At 49.2% G+C, this 21,960-nt stretch overlaps 1 protein-coding gene across 9 annotated transcripts in view; it reads right to left on the reverse strand.

Moving 5' to 3' along the window:
- TRERF1 (transcriptional regulating factor 1) overlaps nt 1–21,960 on the reverse strand; it is a 204,731-nt gene that overhangs the window by 60,864 nt on the left and 121,907 nt on the right. For all 9 annotated transcript variants that reach the window (XM_037052763.1, XM_037052753.1, XM_037052780.1 and 6 more), the window contains one exon: nt 3,387–3,501. The gene's annotated coding sequence lies outside the window, so the exon portion shown is untranslated. The remainder of the gene's footprint in view (nt 1–3,386; nt 3,502–21,960) is intronic.

The raw sequence follows: 21,960 nt of genomic DNA on the forward strand, positions 1-21,960 counted from the left end.
TGATAATGGGTCATCAAAAGCTGGACCTCTCACAGTTTTCCAGTTGGAATGCAGGCTACTTCTCCGGTCAGAAAAGCTTTAGGTAGAAAATTAAAGTGATTTGGGGTTGGTGGTGCCCCCAGACACCTCGCAGAAGCTGCTGCAAATCCCTTTTGGAGAACTCAGTGTCAACCCCTACCTCACACACTCCTCAGAGATCAAGCTGCAGGGAAAAGGAGCAGCTCACCAAGAGAGCAGCGGGGAACAAAGCAGCAGAAACAACAGGCAGGAGAATCAGGCCTCTGAAGACGGCAGATTCTGGGATGGCCAGGCATGAAATCCTACCATTTCGAAACAACGACTTAGATGTATTAAAGAGATCGGAAAAGAAATGTGCAGTATGAACAGGAAATGAGACCAGAAAAATCACCCAACAGATTTGAAAAATAATGGACTAGAACTTCTAGAAACAATAAATAAAAGAACTGAAAGGAAAAACTTCGGTGAGTGGATTAGATAGTATTTGAGGCACAGAATAAATTAGTTAAGTGGAAGACAGACTTGAAGAAGTTACTCAGAGCTCACAGAGAGGCAGAGATTAAACATATGAAGTAGAGGTTAGCAGGGACAGAGAACAGAAGGAGAAGGCTTCTATCAGTCTCACTGGCGCTCCAGAAGGAGATACTGGAAAGGGAAAAGAGGTGACATTCAAAGAAACAAAGGGTGAGAACTTTTCCTAATTGTTGAAAGATACCCACATTTGGCTCTAAGAATCCAAACTGACATTTACACCTCGTTACATGACAATGAAGCTGCGGAACTCAAAGAAAACAAAATAACCTTCCATATAACCAAAGGGGCATGCATGAAGAGACAGCAATCAGACTGACAGCCGATTTCTCAACGGCAACATTCAAGGTCAGGGGCAGCGAGTGGACCGGTGGCTCCAATGGCCTAAGAGAAACTACGCGGTAAAGCTGCTCCTCAAAACTGAGAGCAAAATAAGATCTCTTCAAGCCAACAAAAACCGAAAACCGAACCAAACCAAAAGAGAAAAAAACTGAGACTTCACTACCAATCGCTTCTCATTAAAGGATAATGCTAAAGATTTATATTAGGAGGAAGGAAAATGATCTGGGATTCACGAAGAAACGGTAAGAGAAGCCCTGAGGACCTGGTGGCTCAGTGGGTTGGAGCGCCGTCCCGTATAATGAAAGGTTGTGGTTCGGGTCCCTGGTTGGGGTACGTACGGGAAGCAACCATTTGATATCTCTCTCTCACATCCGTGTTTCTCTCTCTCTTTCCTGCTTCCTTTCTCTCTAAAAATGAATAAATATATTCTCGAGTGAGGATTAAAAAAAAAGAATGGTGAGAAAAGACAGTGATAAGTATGTGGATAAATCTATAGAAACACTGTATAAAACAATGGTGCTAATTTGCAGGGGAAAACAGGATAGAAGGAAAACACAGGACAAAAACTTGATATAAACTGGGAGAGGCGGTGGTTAGAGTTAAACCAGTCTACGGGTCTTACATTGTCTGGGAGGAAGATAAAGACACAGAGGAGTTTCAGACTTTTTAAAGCACGCCTGTTAAAATAGCTGCTACCCACTGACAGAACAGAGGCAGAGCCCGCGACCTCCAAAGAAGACGATGGAAAATAGAATGAGAAGTGAAGATTCCTCAACCTAAAAGAAAAAGCACAAAAAAGGGAGAGCAGATAAAGACTGTAGGAATGAATTCCAATTCATCGATAAGACACACCTCGTCTAACCACCCACGCACCAAGAGTGCTGCCTCTAAACACACAAAGCAAACCTCCAGCGCCGAGGGGGGTCACAACCCAGTGGGAGCCTTTTACCACACCGCTCTTAACAACTGATAGAGTAATGAGACGAAAACAGAAAAAAACACACTATAGGTGATTTGAACAGTAGAGTTAACTAACTTTTTTCAATGCGCATATATAGAAAACTATATCCAATAATTAGAGAATATACATTCTTTTCATTCATGGAACATTTAAGAAGAAAGCTGGAAAGAAATAAAACACAAAACCACAGAAGTGGTTTCATGTGTATTTCAAACTCTAAGGTCCAGAACGTATTTTGTCTTAAAAAAGACAGAGACTCTGTTTTTCCTGTCCACTCTGGGGTGGATTTCCAGAGTCTAGCACAGTGATGGCCACAAAGGGGTCTGAAACATGCCCAACGAGTCCTTGGTGTTGTTGACAGGTTCCGTGACTTAAGTGAACTGATGTAAAACGAAACCAGTATTGCCACAGGCTCACTGATGGAGACTCGAGTTAAGTCCCTGCAGCACCCCCTCAAGGGTCCGTGAAGCGGAGGTGAACAAAACGGGGTTCTGTGAGGACCGGCTGCAGTGCACGGGGAGTGAGGGCTCTCTGTGGGGGGAGCACCCGTCACGTGAGCGGCTGCAGGTGATGAAGACCCTTCCATGTGGAGGGGACCACGGGGACAATGTGAGTGGCCCCCGTCTCTAGGGAGAATTTATACAAAAAAGGAAAGTGGAGTCATGACAGCCACCTTCAAATCCAAGAGAGGCACATGGAAGAGCCTTTGAAAGCCAGTCTTTGCGGTACCACATGGCAGAGCAGAGAAGGACTGAAATTACGGAGGGAAAGAACCGGTCCAGTGTTAGGAAGAATTTTCTAACAACTCACTGTTCAGCATGGGCTGCGAGTTGGCCTGGCTAGTCTCCTAAGGCCCCTTATCACCCCCTACAGGACAGGAGTTTGTCAGAGTGTCCTGGAAGTCCAGGACCACAGACAGACCACCCTTCCAATGCCATCCTATCTCAGGGATTCCTTCACCCCAAATTCCCCAGGTCCCCAGTCCCTGAAAGATCTGCCCCAAGACCCCAGTTCAGGCAATGGGAGAGGAATAACAAGAGCTTCAGTCCCCGGAAACTCGATTCAGGGCCCTACCTGCTCTCCCATGGACCTCTCCTTTCACTAAAACAAGCACATTTTGTTTGCCCCTTTAGGCTGACATCCCCTTTTTTCCTGCCTCCCTCCCTCCCTCTCTTCTTTTAAGATTTTTAATTTTTAAAGAAAGGGAGAACGAGAGGAAGAGAAACATCGTGTGAGAGAAACATGGATCGACTGCCTCCCACACGCCCCCGCGTGGTGGGGGTGTGGGAACCGGGCCCACCGCCCAGGCACAGGCCCTGTCCAGGGATTGATCAGCGTCCTTTCAGAGTGCAGGACACGCTCAACCACTAAGCCACACAGATCAGGGCTCCACTTTCTAAGTCCACCCCTGCCCCAGGAAACTCCATTTTTCCAGCAAAAAAAAAAATCCTTTTTTGTAAGGGATTACAAAAGCATATAGACTAAGTTAAAATGCACATTCCTAAACCTTCCAGGGGAAGAAAATCAAGCTCACCTTGACCTCTGCAGCGGATGGTTGAGTTGGGGGCCTGGCTCTGGGGGCTTCTCCTGCGGCCGGCCGGTCATGCTGCTCTCATGCTGCTGGGCAGGTGGGAAGAGGAGATCTGGTTCTGTGGGAAAAGAGAAGGAAAGGTCACCTCTTCATCACTGCCTCCTAGTTTTCATTCACCAGCCTGCGGGGACACTATCCAGAAGCCCCGGGAGTTCCCGAGGCTGCCTCATCCACTCCCATGTCACGGGGGGGGGCAGGCCGGTCTGCATGGACAAATGCTTCCCACGCCCTCCAATGTGCCAGGCAGGGCTCTAAGGCACGAAGCTACGAAGATGAACTAGAACGCAGTCTCTGGTCTGGAGAAAGTTGTGTGTGTGTGTGTGTGTGTGTGTGTGTGTGTGTGTGAGAGAGAGAGAGAGAGAGAGAGAGAGAGGTGTTTCACTGCAACATAACGTGGTAAGTGCTGTGATTTCCCGCAATTCATTCAACAGCCTGCCTGCCCCCCAGGCGAGCAGAGGCAGTTGCAGGTGCACGGCACAGGGCTTCTCCAACTGCTGCATTTGTGATGAAGGGCCAGTTGTCTTTAATTTCCCATCCATCACAAATGAGCACTTTTATAAAATGTAAAATGGGAAAGAACCACTAGGAAAATAAAATGAAAAAGGGCTCATACAAAGGATAAGCCCACTTTTCAATTATTTGATTCCACTGAGGACTCTGTCATATCAATATGAAAGTTTCAAGGTCTCAGTCTCAACGCCTGTCCTCACGCTGCAGACCGGAAGCGCCTGCAGCCCAGCACCGCCCCACGGACCACAGAGCAGCAGCATGGCTACAGTAAGAGGTTACAGAGCGCAACTTCCCTAAGATGTCCAGCTGATCTCCTGGCTCACAGAGGATGGCTGGAAATAAAAATGACATTAAATCTGCTACCATTTTGACTACCTCTGGACTACCATTCAGACTTCAGGGGGTCTCTTTCCAGGAAGGAGAGCTGAGGCGAGGACTCTGGGAAAGTGTGTCTTCGGGGTGACTGGACAGAGGCTCCCAAGGGCAGGGGGCTCACAGAACCTGGTCCCAGTTGTGCTCAGAGCCCTGTCCTGCTCCATCCCGGACTCCCAATCCTACCTGTGACAGCCCAGCCCTGAACAGGAAGAACAAAGCGTCATCTATTAAAATGGATGGGGACGTTTCTGAAAATAAATCATTTCTAAAATGTCAAGAGGGCTGCTGGTGTTCATTCCTACTATTTAATGCTTTACAAATGATTTTTTTAAATTGAGAAATCCTTTGTCTGTGACAGTCAGCTCCAAAAAAAACCCTTAAGTGCTTATTGCCTTAATACTTGAGGGAGAGATTACAAGTCATTTTCACCCATTTGAATGTTTAAGAGAAAGTGCTCACTCCTCTAACCTCTCAGCTTTTAAGTAGTTCTTATTTTAAACTTTACAAGAAGATAACTCTGCACAAGAAAATTCTTTTCAAAGTCTTTCTTTAAAAAATGCAAACACACACACACACACACACACACACACACACTCACTCACTCCGTGCTTCAGATGCTAAGTCATCTGCAATGCTCATGAAATTCTAGCGATAAGCACAGCGTAAACATTCCTATAGCAATGGAATGCTTTTGAAGCCATGTCTGTAATGTTACAAAGACTGTATATCATTATCTCTGAATGTTGGTGAAGGGAAGGTTATAGAAACAACTATTTGTGTACAAATAAATCAATGGAGTAAATGGCAAACTAAACAGCAGGCCATGGCGTGGGGTGGGAAGCAGGAATGTAGTTCCCTCCGCTTCCACGAACAGATGTGCTGCCCCTATTCTCATCATGGGAAAGTGCCTCTCCAAGGTCCCCTACAGCAGCATAAGTTCTTGGAACTAGTCTCAAGGGCAAGCATTAAGCTGAGACAACCACTCGGTCACCTTTTAGTTAGTGACTACTGTATGTTAGAGCCCTAAGCTAGAGCTTAGGGCTCCCAAGATGGGTTCTTCTTCAGAAAGACCCAAGAGAGTATTAAAAACAGGTCATTACATTTCCCCACCTTTGCTAAGAAGAGCCTATTGGCTGGAGTTCAAGGAAAAGAAGGAAGATAACTAGCTCAATCCACCAATCCAAGCAACCATCCGTCCAACCAATGGTGACCGGGCGCCTGGTACGTACCAGGCAAGGGCAAGGCACTAGGCACATAACAGTCAAGGCCAATGTAGCCCCTGCTTTCATGGAGCTCATAGTCTAGTGGGGGAAACCAAGCAACAGAGTAAAAATAACTGTAATAGTTATAGGCTTAAAAAAAGTATGGCTACTGCTATAATAGCATACAACAGAAGGTATGGAAACGGGTCAGTAGTCTTTCCTAAAGAATCAGTTTTTAATCTGAGCCCCAAGGATAAATTAGTGAAACAAAAATAGGAAGAGCAGTAGAGGAGAGACAGAGAAGGCGTTGCCGGCACAATGAGTAACCCGAGCGAAGGTCCCGAGGCGAGAAGCATGGCCTGCCCTAGCTCCGAGAGGAAGCTCTGACAAGATCAAACAGGTCTTGACCTGACACCATGCTTCCACCTCGGTCGTATTCAGGGCGAGCACTACCAAGGCGCAGGCTTTTCCAAAAAGTGCCTGAGACTGTACATCCTAGGCTGGCTCGAGGCAAAATAAGGGCCACTTTGCCCCCCCCCCCCTACTTTATAACAAGCTTTGGGATTCACCTATGTTCTCTTCAGCAATGGTAACTTGGCGAAGTCCAGTTTGGCCAGCGGTAAAAACCGGCTGGCCAGTGCTGACATAAGACTGACCGCAGGAGAGTCTGGGGAAGTGGACAAGCATGCTGTTAAAATTACTGCTAAAGCCTCCTGGTGGGGGTTACTTGACAGAAGGTCATACAATTTAATGCACAGAATGCGAGCTTTGGGGTGAAGCAGACCTGGGTTCAAATACGGCCCCGCCCCTCACTGGCCATTCCTCTGTTAGTGCCTTCCCTGCAGTGGTCCCGAGGACCCAGCAAGCTGGCAGGGCCCACACGGAGTGCACTGCTGCCTGGCTCCCGGCAGGCCTTGGATGAGTGCCCCTCCCTTGATGTGAACATCCATGGGAACCCCTGAAGTGATGTCCTAGCCAGTACTGGGGCTGCAGGGCAGATTTGTAGGGGTCATCCAGTGCTGACTAAGGGGCCCGAAGACTCACCACTTCTTGGTGTGTGGCCTTAAGGGTCCCCCAGCCAGAAGTCCCACTCTGTACCAGGGCTGTCCCTCACTGGGTCACACTTCACAGTCCCCAGGCTCAACCTTCCCAGAGGAACCCAGATGTCACCCCCAGGGACTTATGGACACGTCCCCCAGGAGCTGGACAGGTAGCCAGCACAGTTGGGTCACCATTCTAGCTCCACTATGAATGACTGAGGTTCCCTGGGACAAAGAGCCGAGTCCCAGGCGGTAGAGAATACAGAATAGCTGTGCCACCTGAAGGCCTCCTACTGGCTGCACTCACAGTGCTGGGACTTCCCGGGCAGTGACAAGCCCACTGGGGCATGGGCAGTATCTGATTCTCTCCCCACTGTGTCCCATGGGCCAGCAGAGCAGTTCTCAGCCCTGACCATGCAGAGAGAACAATCCTTGGAGTCACTGCTGGTGTCACTGTTGTACAAGTGAGGAAACTGAGGCCCGCTGACTCATCCAGGCCACAAACCCGAGTCGAGTGGTGGAGCTAGGACGGGAAGCCCAGAAGGCCTTCGAGACAGAGGTCTTCCTTACCTCCTTTCCACAGGACCAGTGAGAACACAGCCCTGGAAGGCTGTGCACCTTTCCAAGCGCCCACAGCCAGCACGCCACCAGGGAAGGCCACTGCCTGGGCCTCAGTTTACCTTCTGCACACGGTGGTGACCAGTGCTGCCTTACATACCACGCTGTTGTTAGAGTTTAGGGGGAATGGAGATTTAAGAGTCTTGGGAAGGGAAAAAACTAATATACAGAAAGAAACACTTTAAATGGCTATAGAGAGGCCCAAAGCAAAGAGGAAGGGCTTTACTCAGCCACAGGGCAGTTGAAATGAAAAGAACAGCTCACAGGTCACCAAATCAGAGGAAGGGGACAGCTGGGGGGGGGGGGGGCGGGGAACACCAGACGTAAATGGTGAAGCTGCTGAAACGGGAAGCAGGACCAAATGAAGTGTGAAGAATTCTCCATGCCACCCACAATCCATCAGAAGTTGGCACAGATTTCTATTTTTTTATTTTAATATTTTTTATTTATTTATCTTTAGAGGGGAAGGGAAGGAGAGAGGGAGAGAAATATCAATGTATGGTTGCTTCTCGTGAGTCCCCTGCTGGGAACTGGCCTGCAACCCAGGCATGTGCCCTGACTGGGAATCAAACCGCGATCGTGTAGTTCGCAGGCCCACACTCAATCCACTGAGCTATACCAGCCAGAGCCGGCACAGATTTTTAAAAGCAGGAAAAGGGAGGGGGAAGAGAAGGAAAATGAGGAGGAGGAGTTAGACCTATAGATTCAATCTAAGATTACCAAGAAACTGTGGGGAGAGTAATCAATCTGATGAGGAATCTGAGACTCTAGTCCCTTGGGGGCCAGCCATTCTGTCCAGTGAGTCCTCTTTTGTGGAGATGATGGTGACATAGAAAGAGACCTAATTTTCAAGGGAGACATATCTCCCAACAGCCAGGCAGGCCCAGAGTCTTCTTAGATGTAGGGAAAACTCCCATCTCCTCTCCAAACATCTCTCCTCTCCTTCCACCGCCCCATTCCCACTTCAGAGAGGTTGGGCAAAGAGTAATTTTCATGTACTGGAGAAGGGGGCTCCTGCCCAGACCATTAGGAGAGAGCGGCAGACCACGGAATCTACTGAAAGTAGATGGACTCACCGCAGTCGACCAATCACGAATGGCAGGCCACTACCCACTTGGCAACCTCCTCGGGCCTCTCATCCCCTTGCTCACCCCTCCAAACAGCTGGTCTTTCAGGCCTTCACATACTCTAAGCTCTTTTCTACCCCAGGGCCTTTGCACATGCTGGTCCCTCTGACTAGGATGTTGTTCTCCTAGCTCCACCTCCTGCCCCCCACCATTAATGTCTACTCAGCTTTCAGATTACAGCATCAGTGAGACTTCTCCTCTAGCCCTCTGGAAATTTAAGTATGAAGCAGTACTTATCACAATTGCAATTAATTAGTTATGTGCTGAACAAGCTGGCATCCCAGACTGTATGCCCCATACTACCAGGGATGAGCAATGTCTGATTTTTTCACCACTATGTGCCATGGTTTAGCACAGCGGTTCTCAATCCTAACTGCGTATCAAAATCACCTAGAGATTTAAAAAACTCAGAGGTCTGGGTTCCACCACAAACCTATTGAATGAGTGTTCAAAGCCTGCCAGGTGGTTGTAACATGTGGCCAAGGCTGAGAACCACCAACTCAAGGAGGCCGTGGGTGCCACCAGGTCCCGGTCCCAGGCCATCTTCAGTGGCCCACAGAGCCTCCGTAGGACCTTGCTCCCTTTGCTTATGTGGATACAATGTTTAACTTACATGTTCTCTTCCACCCGAGATTAAATTTGAGGAAATTCCAAAGAGGAAAACAAACTCCTCATTGTTAGAGAGAAACCCTACTCCTCTCAGGAGGCGCGCCTGCTGCAGCCCCTCCCCCGAGGCTCCTCTGTCCACTGGCCCTGGTTTACCACCTTTATCCTCAGGGCCACAGGATTAACCCGATGTGGTCCTGAAATACGCTTCAACATTTGGGGTGAAATCCCTTATCAAAAAATTAAACCAGGCCCAGCCATACTATGCAGTAGCATGCAAAACTTCACATTATATTTTATTAAACCCAAAGAGTTCAAAGCCAGTTCCTGCTGAGAAAAAGCCCTCCAGGCCAGCCCTCAACCACAGGTAGGTGCTTTGTAGAAACTTGCACTTGGGGCACTGGGTGGGGAAGGTCACTCATGGGGACAGGTGGGTCATTCGTGGGGGTACTTCGCCTGAGCTGACCTGGCCTTTCCAGCGCAAGCGGAGAGCAAACTGCCTCTACCTGCTCAGCTGCCCTTACTAAGCAGGAGGGAGGAGTAAGTGCTTCGGTCTGGATGTCTCTGTCCCCACAATCCACACACTGAAATCTTAACACCCCAAGTGATGGTGTTAAGAGGTCGGCCCACTGGGAGGTGCATAGATCATGAGGGTGTAACACTCATGAGTAAAATTAACATTCTTATAAAAGAACCACCCCTCCTCAGCTCCCTGGCCCCTCCCACGCCCCTCCCACATGGCAGGACAGTCAGAAGGCATGCTGGCTGTGAACTGGGAAGAGAGGCCTCACCAGAACACAGACATGCTGGCACCTTGATCTTGGACTTCACAGCCTCCAGAGCTGTGAGAAATAAATTTCAAATTTCTGTTGCTTATAAGCCACCTGGTCTGTGGTATTTAGTTATGGCAGCTCAACTGGACTAAGTAAGATGTGTGAAAAAGAATCTAGCCTCTTAAATGCACACAAACTAACAGCTCCAACTCCTGGTGGTTTCACAAGCCCAACCAAAGCACTGCTCAGTGGGTCCCCCCACCCTGTCATTTAACTAACTGTCGGGTGAGCTCGCCTTCAAACAGTGACTTCTGTGACCGTGGGGAGCACCCAGTGAACTTAAGAATAAAGCTTCCCTTCACACCCACTAGGTTGGCGATAATAATGAAAAAACAAAACAAAACAAGTGCTGGTGAGGGTGTGGATGAGTTGGAACCCGTACGAATTGCTGGTAGGGGTGGAAAAACAGTGCGGTCACTTTCGAAAACAGCATGGAGGGTCCTCAAAACCTTAAACGCAGAATGACCATATGGCTCAATAATTCTACTCCTAAGTACACAACCAAAATAATGGAAAACAGGTACTTTGAAGTTTTTGTTTTGGACAAAAACTTGTTCATGAATGTTCAAAACAGCTTTATTCATAATAGCCAAAGAAGAAATCACCTAAATGTCCACCAACTAACAGATAAACAAACCCAAAGTGTCTGACAGTGGAATAGTACTCAGCCACGAAAAGGAACCGATACTGCCACCGGCAGCAATGTGCATGGTAAACACACTATGTTCAAGATGCCAGACACAGAAGGCCCCCTAGGGTATGACTCTTTTTATCTGAGACACGCCAAATAGGTGAGTGCACTGAGACAGAAAGCAGAGCAGCGTTGCCAGGGGCTGCGGGGAAGGCAGTAGCTGTTTAATGGGTCCGAAATGTCCTACTGGGGTGATGGAAATGCCCTGCAAGTAGGCAGAGGTGATGGTCCCACACGAAGGTACTAAATGCCGTGCCTACTTTAGAACGGTCAATGGTTTATTTTGTCATGCGTTTTACCTCAATTTTTTTTTTGAAAAAGCTCCCTGAGCCCTACCATGAGACTCTGACACAGTAGGCCAGGGCTGGGTGATTCTGACATGGGGGTTCCCCAGCACAGCTACAGGGTAGGGCTGATTTGTGTAAACAATGCCTTTACTTTAGGTGAATTGCTGCTACTTCCTGAGTGCCAGGTATGTGCCAGGCACTGGGCTTAGGGCTTGCAAGTACAGTATCTCGGAATCACACTGCAAGGTAGGGATGACTGCGGTTTTGTTTCAGAGATGAGGAGACTGAGGCTCAGAGAAGGTAAGTAAGTTGCCCAGGGCACACAGCTGATTAAAATAGATCTGAACCAGTATTGGTCTAATTCCACAGACCATGTTTCCTGCCCCCTCCCCTTTATCAAGGTCTTCCAGGTGGCAGAAGTGTCATTGTTATGTTTACACGTGCAAATGATCTTTGTTGGAGACTTAGATCATCTTACTTGGGGTGTGGTGCTCAGTTCCTCTGCGAATTTACTGGGAGGCAGACTCTGGTCCCCACCTGAGGTCTGCTGAATCTGACCCCGCTGCTCCCAGACACGGGCGTGCACACTGCAGTGCGAGCGACACCATCTCTCTAGAGCGGTGTTGTCCAATAGGGTAGCCACTGGCCCCAAGGAACTATTAAAATTAAAGTTAATTAAAATGAAATAAAATGAAAAACCCTGTTCTTCAGCTGTACTAGCCACGCTGGCCAGTGGCTCCCACACTGGATGGTGTGGAACAGAACGTTTCCATAACGGCCCGGAGCTCTGCTGACAGCGCAGTCCTGGGGCTGTCTCGGCGCCACCCACATTCGGAGAGGGACAGCTCTGTCTGCAGAGCGGCTTCCCGCACCGACCCAACAGGAGTAGTTCTCAATCTGCCCCTCAAGGGACACTCAGCAATGCTGGGACACTTTTTGGCTGTCAGAGCTGGAAGATTCTGTTGGCATCTAGTGGGTACGGGCCAGGAAGACTGCTAAACATCAGCAGGGCACAGGACACCCCACAGCAAAGACTTACGGGACCCAGCGTGTCGGTAGGAGAAACCCTGCTGCAGAGTAATCAATAAAAGTCATTCTCAGTAAAACTGAGGCAGGAGACTCAGGAGACCAAGGTGCCCTGTACCCCTCCTTTGACCTCTTCAGAACCCCTAAGCAAACAGGTATCTGTTTTTGCCAAGAATACAGAGTAAGAACTTCTGGTTTCCAAAGTAATCTATAAACTCATAATGAACATGAAGTCCCTACACTCCAAATCCCAAGAGCTGGGGAAGGCAAACATTCACTTTTGGCGCTGTGGTTTGGAATGAGTAATCAATTCCACAGGAAACCAGTCTGCCTGTTAGGTAGTGTAGATATCATTCATTCATCTGTTTATTTAAAAGTATTTATCAAGCCCTGGCTGGTGCAGCTCAGTGGACTGAGCGCTGGCCTGCAAACCAAAGGGTCGCTGGTTTAATTCCCAGTCAGGGCAGATGCCGGGGTTGCAGGCCAGGATGAGGTGTGCAAGAGGCAACCACACATTGGTGTTTCTCTCCCTCTCTTTCCCCTTCCCTTCCCCTCTCTCTAAAAATAAATAAATAAAATCTTTAATAAAAGTATTTATTGAGCACCTAGTACGTGTCTGGTACTCTTTCATGCTGGAACAGGGTAGAAAATAAAAGACAGCGGGTCCCTACCCTTGTGGAGCTGACATTCTAGTAGAGGCGACTGACAACACATAGGTTAACAGATACACCCGCAGTGTAACGGTTGGTGTGGTAAGCATTATGAGGGAAAATAAACCAGCGTAAGGGGACGAATGAGTGGTGGGGGACAGTATCTGAGGTCATCTATCTGAAGAGTGACCAGGGAGGTCACCTGAAGAGGTGACATCTAGGAAGAGATTTGAATGAATTGAGATCGAACCAGGTAATTCAAAGTGGTGAGAAGATTCTAGGCAAAGGGAACAGGAAGTGCCTGGTCTTTGGTGAAAGATGATTGGTGGAGGGGCAGGGAGGTCAGTGAGGCATCAGGGGCCAGGCGGTGGCACAGGAAACCACCGCGGGCTCTGGGCAGAGGAGAGGTGGACTTAACGTTTTACATGGAAAACACACCGTAGGGCGACGAGAGTGGAAAAGGCTGCTGCAAACTTCTAAGCAAGAGATGGTGATGACTTCTTAAGAATAAATTAATTAACAAAACCATTAATATTAATACTAGTTCTTCACTTGGCAAATGCTATTAATATTCTATCTCAGATATATTACGGATAGACCAAGCATCCAGTTCAAGCTACTTCTGGGGAAAAATGCATTCTGGCTGCCAAATGATCAACCTGAATTTTAAGATGGGGACTGTGTGATCTGGGAGAAGACAGAGGGAAAGGGCGGTGGGGGCCAGGGCAGAAGTGCAGGAGGAAAAAGGAAGCATCACCTAATCGGCGCCCGCCTCCTCCAACAGCGGCAAAGAGGAGTCTGAGAGGAGCCTTCCCGTCACAACTCTCCCAAGGGCGGTGGGCAGTGGAGGGCCGAGACGCAGCGCTTCCACTACAGGCAGAGCGGAAGGGAAAGGACTCGTTCTCTCAGAGCAGCACGGCAGCTGTAAATGGAGGAAGGCGTGGAGGCTTTTCCAAAAGCAGGAAACTCCACTTCTGTGGTCTCTGAGGTTTCGGGAAACAGCCCTGGAGTGGGCAGATTGAGGGCGGAGAAAACCAGCTATGCCTCCTCCTAACTGCATGGCTCTGGGCATGAACGCTATCTCCCCGATCATCCTAACATGGAAACAAGACCCCTGTCTCCAGAGTGCTCGTGAGGGGTCAAATCAGAGATGGTGCCTGTGCCGACAGGGAGACAGCTTCCGGTGCATGCGCCGAAGCTGGGCACACGCATCTTCTGGAACGGGTGCAGAACGCACTGTCACCAACAGGCACGTGGGTCTGTGTGTCCTCCTGTCCAAGTAGTTTGGCTTTACCCGTCATTAATTCACCCGCTCACCATGCATTTATTGGGTGTCAGTGCCCGATGTGGTGTTCGGAAGGAACAGAGAGTAAGAGGCAGCCCCTACTCCCCAAGAACATATGGGCAGTGGGGACGGTTCACGGTGACCACCGCCCAGATCTTGTGACTTTAGACTAGAGCCACTAGCCTTTGGGGCCCACCCACCCCGCTTGACTACCAGTAGCCTGCAGCATCCACCCTGCGGACGGTGACCTCTGCCCCGTCCCACACCGGCAAGCAGGCCCTTTCTGCTGGACTGGAAAAGGGCGGTGAGAAAAACGCAGGGCTGGCTGGGCAGAGGAAAACTGGAGGAACATCTGCCTTCAGCAAGCTTCTTTTCAGGCCCACTTCCTCTGTCCAGTGGACATGACACCAAGAGAAAAAGGCAGCTGGGACAGTCCAGGAACCAGGACACCCACTCCGGAGCCCCTGCTCGCCAAGGGCTCAGCACCTCCCCCAATGCTTCCCAAGGAACACGTTCAAGAGAAGGCTCCAGCTCTGAGTCATCTGAAGCAGAGAGGAGTCCTTGCAAAAATAACTCTGAGTGTGAGGCTCCTGTATTCACATCATTCAAAATACAAAGAATTTAAAAGCAGGGCAGGAAGCAGAGGAGGAAAGTGTCGTTCACATCAGTTTTCTTCACATGACAAGCAGCCAGAAACACACTTGCTGAGCCGCCCTGCTCTGGTGCTCCTCGGAGTGATTACGTAAGCTGGGGAGAGGGTCTTCTGGGTAACCTTGGCGCCCCCACCCACCCCTCTTTGTCTACTGCCTCTGAGTCTGAGACTCCCTGCTAGCCCCTGCCAGGATGCACCCTCACCTACATGGCCTCCCTGAAGGAGGGAGTTTCCTGCAAGTGCCGAGAGCCTTCACCAGCCCCCTCCTCCCCCGGGGTGGATTTTTAGCACCGTGACCATGTAGGGGAGAATCTTTGAGGGGAGGCCGGCAGGGGTGGCCAGATGCCTGAAGGCACATGTGGTGGGGCTTCCTCGGAAGACCAGGGGTTTCAAAGTGTTAGGATGTCCAGTGGTGTGGCCTTGGGAGCTGCTGACCTGGTCATATTCACAGCTCCCCTCCCAAGAAGGGAGGTGCTGCTGACTTACTTCCACTCAGCTTTGTGGAAGATGTGAGTCTTTAGGGGTCATGGAGGTAAGGATGGAGACTGTGAGACGAGGAACAGAGCCGAGTAAAAGGAAAAGCCAGGGAGCAAGATGGGAGTAGGCAGAGGTGAGAAATAAAAAGACCCTGGGTGGTAGTAGACAGGCAGAGCTGTGGCCATAAAGCTTTTATTTAGCATTTATTAAACATGGCCCTTGCCCTAGCTAGTGTGGCTCAGTGGATTGAGTGCCAGCCTGAGAGCCGAAAGGTTGCCAGTTCTATTCCCAGTCAGGGCACATGCCTGGGTTGCAGGCCAGGTCCCCAGTTAGGGGTGCGCAAGAGGCAATCAATCGATGTATCTCTTACACATCGATATTTCTCTCCCTTTTTTCTCCTTCCCTTCACCTCTCTCTAAAAATAAATAAAATATTTGAAAAACAAAAGAACAAAAAACATGGCCCTTGATAAGGCCATGCCTGTCCACAGGCATGAATACCTGTGGGCAGCTCTGCCTGTCCACAGCTTCCTATAAGGAAGCCATGATAGTGGTGGTCCCAACCTCTGGTTTCTCATAATTAAGAACAAACTACCTACTTTTAGACAGGTGCACACACTATGAGGAAATAAAAACCTCAACCAAGACGTGGTAAAGTCACAGTTAAAGTCAGAACTCTGCTCAATGCCAGTAAAAGAGCTATTAGCAAATTCATCACTTTGGGCTCTGTAAATACCCCTCTTCACAAGAACACTGAGTTTCTGGCTTCACAACAAGAAGCCAACCCCACCCCAGGTTGCAAATGTCCACAGCTGGGTTAGGGCACAGACACTCTAAGCCGTGCAGAATCAAGCCCTCGCGCCCACACACCTTTGTTCAGTGTCCGCCAGGGGCAGGCACCGTGAACAAGGGAGACAAAACTCCCTGCCCTCATAGGGCTTTCATTTTAACAGGAGGGAACAGAAAATAAAGAAATAACTAAAATTCACAGTGTGGTTTTTGGTGTTATTCTTTTTAAAAGATTTTATTTCCTTATTTTTACAGAGGTGAAGGGAGGGAGAAAGAGAGGGAGAGAAACATCGATGTGTGGTTGCCTCTCACATGCCCCCAACCAGGGACCTGGCTCGCAACCCAGGCATGTGCCCTGACCAGGAATTGAACCTGTCACCTCTGGTTCACAGGCTGGTGCTCAATTCACTGAGCCACATCAGCCAGGGTTAGTATTTTTATTTTTACTTAATTTATTGGGGTGAACTGGTTAATAAAATTATACATGTTCCAGGTGGAATTTCATAGTATGTTAGACAGTTCTAGAAACTATGGACAAAAATAAAGAATGAAATGGGCAGTAGTCGGAGAAGACCTCTCTGAAGAGGTGACATCCGTAAAATGCCCTGAAGGTGAGGGAACCATGGGCAGATCTGGGGGAAGGGCATCCCAGGCAGAGAAAGCAGCAAGAACAAGGCCTTGAGGCAGGGACGAGTGTTGCACACGGCAGTGCATAGTGTGGGGACACAGGCAGAGGAGCAGTGGGAGGGGGCGCCCCCATTATGTAGGGCAGTGGCTCTCAACCTGGAGTGAGCCTGCTCCCCAGAGTGCATTTGACAGTGTCAGCACATACAACGTCACAACTGGGGAGGTGGTACTGGCCCATGGTGGGCAGGGGGCAGGGATGCTGCGGAACATTTCAGAATGCACAGGACAGTCCCTCTCAACAAAGAATGGTCTGGCTCAAAATGCTAATAGTGCCGAGGACGAGAAACCCTGGTGCTGGGCCCTACAAGTCACGAGGTGAGGCCTGTGTGCACACAGGAGCAGACCGAAGATCACTAATGCCCGCACCTGGCAACCTCACTTCCACCCCATCCAGGTCCAGGTGTGCGCATGGAGAGGAAAGAGGAGGATGCGGGGACCAGTTTTCAGAACACAGCAGTCAGGGTGGGGACAGAAATGCTGTGACAAGCCCACTGCAGCCTCACTGGGACCTAAGAGGAGCTTCAGGGGCAGAGACACAGGAGAGTGAAGGCGGGGAGGCCACGGAGACTGTGTGTGAGCAGTCAGGTGACACTGAGGGCTCTTCCCAGGCAGCTGATATCCCTGAAGAGTCAAGGCAGGGCCCTGGGTGAGGGGGCAGGAGCCACTCTGCCACAGCGGGTGGAGAAGGACACAGGTGCTACAGGTGCGCACGGCATCTGAGGTTGGTGTGTAGACAGCCCGGGACTCAACAATGAAATAACCAGAAGAAATAGCCTTGAGTTGAAGAGAAGGAGCTCAGGAGGGGGTGACCTTGGGGGAGGACCACCAAACCCAGAGGCACCTGGAAGAGGCAGACAAGGAACCAAGACGGGCCCAGAAAATAAGGGGTGTTCCAGGACGATCTCGAATGTGGGTACCACTACGGAATGCTCCACTGGGAGTGAAGGCCCTGGGTGCCGGGCCTCCCACTGCTGGCCAACAGACAGCACTTCAGGACACGAGAGACTCCCCTTCTCCCCAAAGTCAAGCAAGTCCACTAATCAGGGAAGCGGCCCAGATGACCAGTGACTTTGGCATGCAGTTAACCCCAAGCATGCCCCTCCTCCTCAGCTTACTGATAACCTTTTCCTAAAAAAACCATCCCCACCAGAGGACATGCTCCTATTTATTCATCCTCACCCAAAGACATTCTTCCATCTCTTTCAGAGAGAGGAAGGGGAAGTGGGGCGGGGAGAGGGAGAGGAAGGTGGAGTGGGGAGAGGGAGAGGGAAAGAGAGAGAGAGAGAGAGAGAGAGAGAGAGAGAGAGAGACATCAATCAGTTGCCTTGTCTACGCTCCCTGGCTGGGGCCAAACCCAAAACCCAGGCAAGTGTCCTGACTGGGACAGAACTGAGACCCTTTGGTTCATGGGAGGACTCTCCAACCCACTGGGCCACACAGGCCAGGGCCCTGCTGACCATCTTGATGAGTCATCTGGAGATGCTGGTCCCACCCCAGTGCAAAGAGAATCTACATGAGGTGTTTCATCACTGAGAAATGAGAAAAATTCCTAGGAAGCCTTCCTTATTCGGGGGAGGGGGAGGGAAGGGCGGCCTCATGGTGACCTGTCCTGGCAGGAGTCCTGGCAGAGTTCTAAATCTGTTCTCAGTCCGAGTCTGAGTCTGTGAGTCTGCTTTGAGTCTGTGAGTCCGCGTGGGCACCAGGAGGACACCTGCACCAACACTCACTCAGTGCTGGCTCCCTCTTCCCCTAGCTTTCAATCACGCTTATTCTGCCCTCAAAAAACATGTTCACTATAAAAATTTTAGTTAACATCCACAAAATAAAAAGAAAAACCACTCATAATCCCAGCACTTTGTGAGAATATTTCTTTCCTTTTTTTTTTTTTTGGCTAAACTTTTAAGACACTATGATTGAGGTTATAATGTAAATATAATTTTGCAACCTGTTTATAACATAAGCATTTAGTTGTGTTCTTTGTAAATACTAGCTTTGACCATTGAATGATAGTCCACTGAAAATTATGGTATATTCCCTCATGTTATGAGAAGGACTTACTCTCCAAGAACTTATTTCACCTAATGCAGGTGCTTTTAAATGACCCCCCAAGCACGAATACAGGGATTGTCACCGTCTTCCCAGTACTTACTACAGTGTGCCTGGTACTCTCCTACCATGTCGAGTGGCTATAGGCCTTAGATGTGGGAATCACTTAATATCATATTGTCGTATGCACAGTACTGTCCTTTTCTCCAGACTTGGGACCTCCACACTTCACTCGGTGAGGACCATATCCCAGTCCACTCTTCTTGCAGGAAAAGCAGGGTCTCGCCCTCCTTGTTCAGCCGAGAAGGGGCTCCAGATCCCAGGGAGCTGTGGGGATCGGAGAACGCACGGGCTGGGTGGGTCCTGAGACCCAGAGGCAATGTGGACAAAGTGGCAATGTGGAAGAGTTCCGAATGGCCATCAGTACAGGGAGAGGAAGAGGCTGGTCAATCACAGCCTGCAGGCCAATCAGCCAACTGTTGATGTGAGTTGAGCTTTACTGGAACACAGCCACACCCATCCGTTCAAATACTGGCTGTAACTGCTTTCAGCCACAACGAGCAGAGCAACTGTGATAGAAGCCACATGGTCTGAAAGCCTAAAGTATTTACTACTTGGCTGTTTTTTTAGTTTTTAATTGATGAGAGAGCAAGAGAGAGAGAGAAACACTGATTTGTAGTTTCATTTATTTCTGCATCCATTGGTTGATTCTTGTAGGGGACTTGCCACCTCGGCATATTCAGGTGATATTCTAACCAACAGAGCTTACCTGGCCAGGGCCAGTACCTGACTCTTTAGGACAAAGCTTGCTGACCCCTGTGTCTGGGGGCCCACCATCCTCCAGTATCTGTGCTTCCCCCTTATTTAGCTGAGAGTTGTCACTTAGAAGCCAGGAACTCCATCTTCCAGTCTCTCCTGCAGCAAGGTGGTCCCCCATGACTAGTTCTCACCAATAAAATGTGGGCCAACGGACGTGTGTCATTTTGGGGCCAAAATGGTAGAAAAGTGGGTGAACCTCCACCATCTCCCTTGATTCCTTCAACCTGAACCCAAGGGACACCGAGGCTCTGCAGTCGTGTTTCTCATCCCTTTCTCATTATTTTCCCCAAAAGGAGCCTCCTTAGACGCCTTTTCCCTGGTCTCCTTCCTCCATGAAACGGTGACAGCGAAGGTACACTGTCTATCCGTTTAGGCACAGTACACGCACTGATGACTTATGTGTGATGAGATCCCCCTCCTTGAGTGCAACATTGCCCCGTTGGGAATGTGTCCTCCGGGGCAAAGCAGAGTCCCAGACGGAAGGTGCCTGGGCCCGAGTCAGCCTGTGGGGGCATGCTGGGCACATCTGACTGGCACCTGCATTGGTCAGGAGAGCTAGAATGGCTGCCGTCACGTTTAACCCCCCAATTCTAGGTGATAGTTACGGGAGCTAATGTTGTCTTCACAATGGTAATACAAGATCTAAATTTGATCATTTTTTAAAAAGTATGAATTAGATAGGACCGGATAGGCATGTAATATAATAAACAACAAGGAACTTCTCCTAAATCCTAAGGAAGGTAAATCTGGATTCAAAGCCCCTGCTGTAGATGGGAGAAAGTTTAACCTGTTAGCCCCTGAAGTGATGTAGGCAAAAATCTAAACAGAGTCAAGAAGTTTGAGATCAATTCATGAGAGCAACCTTTAAAGACAGACAACGAATCAACTGCGTTCATTGATATCCTCTATATCTGGACATAGCATCACCAAGATGAGAGTGAGAGAATTTTTTTAAAGACATAATTCCAACCATCAGAGGAAGCGGGTGAGGGCTACTGAGGAAAAGGCTGAAAACTTAATGGAAGAGACAGGCTATGGAAGATTACAACTGCAGGTGCTGCTCGGCAAGCCGGGGCCTGGACCGGGCTCGGAGACTCCGGGCGTCTCTCAGCCTGGCACCAGGGACAAGAGGCCCCTGACCAAGACGCCAGGGCAGTGGAAGGCAGGGATCAGATGTGGGGCCGGATGGGGAGATTACACAGAACCTGAGCGACACAGCTAAGTCCTCCCCCACAGGTCTGTATTCTCCCAAACAAATGAAAGGGGTGTCCTTCTCTGAAGGGGCTGAATGGATCCAAAGGAGAGATAGCAGATCCAGGAAGCAGTAGAACTAAGCTGGTAAAATAGTGCAGGAAAACCCTAGCTGACAGTTGTGTTAGTGGCCTGGGGAGCGACCAGGTCGGCATGGAAGGAAGAGAGACTACATCACCGACCCGACTGGTTGACAGTTCAAGGGGAAAAACGAGAATGCTAATGGCAAACGATTTTTGTTTGTTTGTTTGTTTTTGGTTTAAAAAAAAAAGGCAATGAGATACTCCTGGAAAAATAAAAAGCTATTTACAAACAAACAAACAAAAAGATTCATAATGTACGACTTGGCTCCAAAGAAGATAAGAAATCAGGCATCAGCATTACACACTTGAAAGCCTTCAGGGTGAGGCAAATGAGCGAGTGAACCCAGCAGGCTAGGTTTGCGGGCACACGAGGGCACAGGCAGATGCTGAGGGCATGGGGACTGCAAATGGGGTGGCCTGCCCACGGTGCAGCAGGTGACCTCCAGCATGTCACTGCATGGGAAGTGAGACCCCACGTGCCAAAACTCCTGACTTTTAGAACAATACCCCAACTCTTGATCTTTGCTGAAAATTCCCTTTTTTAGACTGTTAGCTGAAAAATTTTAAAAGCACTAGGCCAACCACACACATAGGTCCGAGGGTGAACTGTTAATGCACAGCCTGTACACATTCACAGTAACACAAACACCCTCTGCTGATTTTTCAATCTTCAGGACCAACCTACAGACAGAGCACAGATGACTTAATGGCAGCTAAAGAAACATGTTATCACCCGTCATGGCGCACAGACAGAGAGGTCAGAAATTGGGAAGTGGAAGGTCGTTGGGGTGAGGTCACTAGCATCTTCATCTCGCTGAGTGGGGAATGAAGAGACACTGTTGTCAATGAACCAGAACTATGACAGGAAGAGTCTCCCTTACCAGGCTGGCCAAGCAGAGGAACTGTAAATAGTGATACAACTGCATTGTCAGGGTGTGCAGAGGGGCAGAAGGGAGCTACCTGAGCTAAATCGTCATCCATCACGACCGGAAGAGGATAATTTCTAAAATGGGAGCAAAATAAAAGCACATTATTTTAGAATATGGAGCCAGAAAAATAACTGAAAGAGTTAAGAGTGGTTGCCCCAAGAGAGAGGGGCAGGGTTAGGCAGAGAAGGGGCCGGGAGACTTATTTTTATTATATAAATTTTTCTGAATGTGTGTCCCCCCTCCCACTTCAGGGACAAAAACACCCAAATACCCTTTGCAAGAAAATGAAGCAGATCAATTCATGGGGCTGATTATTGGTCCACATAACTAAGCCAGCAAGGCTGACTCTCAGTAGGATACTACAGATGATGCTCAGTGGGGTTTAAATGAAAATAACTTGATAAATGGACCGGTTACAGAGCTGTGTGCGGGGAGGGTAAAGGGAACCGTCAGAGATGGTGCAGCACCCAGACACTAACCCTTGCTATTCCCAAGTGTGAAGGGCAAGGGGAGGGAACTGTGTTCCTGGAGCCCC

The sequence above is a fragment of the Sturnira hondurensis genome, unplaced genomic scaffold (genome assembly GCF_014824575.4).
Source record: "Sturnira hondurensis isolate 20B ecotype Veracruz unplaced genomic scaffold, ASM1482457v3 Scaffold0000880, whole genome shotgun sequence".
Lineage (NCBI taxonomy): Eukaryota > Metazoa > Chordata > Mammalia > Chiroptera > Phyllostomidae > Sturnira > Sturnira hondurensis.